Source organism: Schistocerca americana, chromosome 2 (assembly GCF_021461395.2).
Source record: "Schistocerca americana isolate TAMUIC-IGC-003095 chromosome 2, iqSchAmer2.1, whole genome shotgun sequence".
In the NCBI taxonomy this organism is placed as follows: Eukaryota; Metazoa; Arthropoda; class Insecta; order Orthoptera; family Acrididae; genus Schistocerca; species Schistocerca americana.
In genome coordinates this window covers 148759308-148763256 of record NC_060120.1, presented here as the reverse complement: position 1 = coordinate 148763256, position 3949 = coordinate 148759308, and positions in this window count along the sequence as shown.

Sequence of the window (3949 nt, the reverse complement as noted above, 5' to 3'; positions counted from 1 at the left end):
ATTGGCCGCTGTCCACTGCCGTCGATCGCTGTTGACATCACCCAGTAGTGAACGGGTGGTACACATCTTCTTTAACACTGGCATCCATATACAGAGAAACTGAAGCTCAACCAGTTTGATGGCGAAACAGCTTTTCTAAATGGTGCACTTGAAGAAGATGTATACATGGAACAACCTGAAGGTTTTGAAGATGGTACTGGGCATGTTTGTTTGCTGAACAAAAGTTTTTATGGTCTCAAACAAAAAGTGCAGAACTATTTAAACCATCTAATAAAAACCCCAGCAAAAAATCTTGCAGCTACCCAGATTTGATGGTGCCTGTTTTGAAGCTGAGTAAAACAAACAATGTATCAAATGCAACAGATAAAGAACAAGATGGAACACAGAGTCAAGAAATACCAAGAGAAAAAACAACACACATCAGAATCTACTCTCATGGTTTTGGAAGAGGGATGGCTTCAAAAATGACGACACTGAAAACTCAAAAAAACATTACATTTGAAAGTATAGTGAAACCTGGAGCAAGATTCAAGCAGATCCTCACCAACACTGAAGATTGCGGTAATTTGTCAATGAATGACTTTGCAGTTCTTATAGGTGGTTACAATGATGTATACCATAATGAAACAGCTGCTGTGACAACAGCTCTGAAGACAACACTGGGCAAGTAAACAAACACAAATGTTATATTATTTACATTTAAAGTAAATAATCAAACTAAGCCCAATGTGAGCAACATACCACCTTGCAGCAAAAATGAATTACTTTTGTTACACACAAATGTACAATCCCTAAGAAATGAAGTCAGTGAACTACAGTACTGGCTGGAGGAAATTAAGTGTGGCATTCTCTGTGTGAATGAACATTTGATTAAAAGTGCAGAAATAAGCATATCTGTACCATTTCACAACTCACTGGCAACAAGCTACTGTACACCAAACAATGCCCATGGTGGAGTGTCCATTTATATCAACAAAAATTTGAATCTAAAATATTCAATCATAGACCTCACAAGCTGTCTGTTGAAGGACTTTTTGAAGCATCTGTCTTGGTTATCCACACTCAGAAACTCATTCTTGCAACAGTTTACTGACCACCAGCTTCTGATGAGGAGATATACACAAAAAAACTCTCTGAATTAATCTTACTGTTTGCCAAATATAAGCAATATAAAACATCTATCACAGGAGACATTAATATAGATGTAAGAGCAAAGAGAAAAACTGTGTTACACATCCTAAATATCATAAGGTCAATGAATTACTACCGTTTGAAAGAAAAACTGACCACAATGGAGGCCTTGACAATATAATCAGCAATGTGTATAGGAATCAAGTGAAGTGGGATACCACCAAATTAGGACTATCTGAACATGATGGCACATGGCTCAAAATTGCAAATCTGACACTTGACGATACCAGGATGCTAACTACATACAGAGCTCTCAAAGAAGAGAACACTGAAGAAATGGGTAATGAACTGAGTAGAGTAGAATGGGCTTGAATACTAACCACCGACAAAGATATAAACGAAAGCTTTTCTGCATTCATATACAATATAAAAAATAAATTTGACAGTAACTGCCTTCTCATTACCCTAGCAATATGCCTAAACTACAATATACAAAAAAGTGGTACATCCTGCACCTCAATAAAATCAGAATCCTTCCACTCATGCTGAATGACAAAATTGAAGGCAGTCAAGAAAACAAGAATAGGCATATAAACTTAAGAAAAATGTACAAATCTGAAATTAAATCAGCAAAAAGGAAAGCAAATGAAGAGTATATTTTAAATTCTAAAAACAAATGTAAAGCTGCCTGGAACATAGTTAAAAGTGAGATAAACATGGGAAAGGAAGAAATCAGTAACCCAATTAATTGTAACACTCTCAACGAACACTTTATAAATTCAGTGAATGCCCATGTACCAAAAAGTGACAATTTGACTGATGTGGAAACGTTTCTTTTGCAATCACAGAATACAACACATAAAAGATTTAACTGAAGTAGAATAACTGCTACAGATATAAATAACTCTGTAAACAAGCTGAACAACTCTAGAACAGAAGACTACTATCGATTCAGTAACTTTAATAAAGGCTATAATTAAGGAAATTACAACTCCTCTACTCTACCTTGCAAATAAAATCCTTGATGATGACATTTTCCCTGATTGCCTTAAAATTATGGATACACTACCCATATACAAAAAGGGTGACAGAGAAATGCCAGATAACTGTAGACCAATATCAATTGTCCCTATACTGGCCAAAATCATAGAGAGCTGCTCACACACACAGATTTACGTGTATTTTGAGAGCAATAAATTGCTTAATGACAGCCAGTTTGGATTTAGAAGTAATCAACCAACCATAAAAGCTATTGAAAGCCTGATAACTGGAATCCACAATGCTTTTGAAAGGAAACTGACCACCAGTGCAACACTCATAGACTTAAGCAAAGCATTTGATTCAGTATCACATGAGATAATGGTTAAAAAAATTAGAATATTATGGTATTGCAGACAAACCACTTAATTTGATTAAGTTATACCTAAATACCAGGCAATAGTTAGTGTATGTGAACAATGAAAGATCATAACTAATGAAAATTAAAAGGGGAATTCCACAGGGCTCCGTTCTTGGACCCTTAATCTTTATTATCTATGTTTATGACTTCTCAAACTATATGGCTAGCTTACAAAAATGTTTTATATGCTGATGATATGACCATGATCTCCACATGTGAGAGTATGCAAGAGGCAGTAAACAAAAATAATGAACTTTTGAAAAACATAGGGTGCGATGTATTGCTAATCAGTTATGTATAAACAACACAAAAATGGAGGAAATTTAATTTAATCTCAAGGTATAGAAAGAAGAGAATCACAGTGCCAAACTACTGGGACTAAAACTAGACTAATGGTTCTCATGGCATGACCAAATAAGCCATCTGACAGGTGAACTTGCACGCATGATATTCCTGCTGTATAAATTAAGATATTCTGTCAGTAAGAGTTTATTGATGCTTTGCTACCATGCATTCTTTCAGTCACAGCTACAATATGGAATTCTGTTATGGGGTAATTCAACAAGGACAAACTGCGTATTTAAAAAAAGAAAAAAAAATGATGTATACAAGAATTGGGTCCAAGAGGAACCTGCAAGGAGCACTTCTGCCTATTAAACATAATAACCCTCCCAAGTCTCTATATTTGTAACTGCTTAATATACATAAAAGACAACATACAACAACTTACACAGAGAATGAATTTACATTTGCACAACACAAGAAACAACTGCATGCTTCATATACCGCATTCTAGGCAGTAAACAAAAATAATGAACTTTTGAAAAACGTAGGGTGCTGATTAAGGCGGTGACAAGGACACAAGAGATTCAATGACAGGTTTCATCGCAACTATCAGTCAAGGGGCTGTATCATGGACCAGTCAATTACAAAAGACAGTGGCAACATCTACTATGGAAGCAGAAATAATATCAGCCAGTGAAGGGGGAAAGGAGCTAATCTGGTTAAAAAGGTTGTTGTTTGAAATGATTGGAACTAACAAACAAGTGAATCTCATACACTGTATGTTGACAATTTACAATAATGTAAAAATTAGTAATAAGTATACTTTTATGAATATGAAAAATGCATTTTGACAAAACCAATTTCATGGTAAACATACTGAATGGCTAACAAACAAACAAACAAACACCATGTAGTTGGAACAACAGTCACAAATACCTAAGCCTAAAGTTATATAACAAACTACCAGAATCAGTCAAACCCCTCACCCTCTATAAATTTAGGGAGGTATTAGACACATGGTTTAAAAATGAAGCATACTACTCAACTGAAGAATATCTTGGAAGTAATTTGGAAGGAATCTACAGAAAATTAAATAATGTAACTATCACTAACTACATGTGAAAAACTGTATAA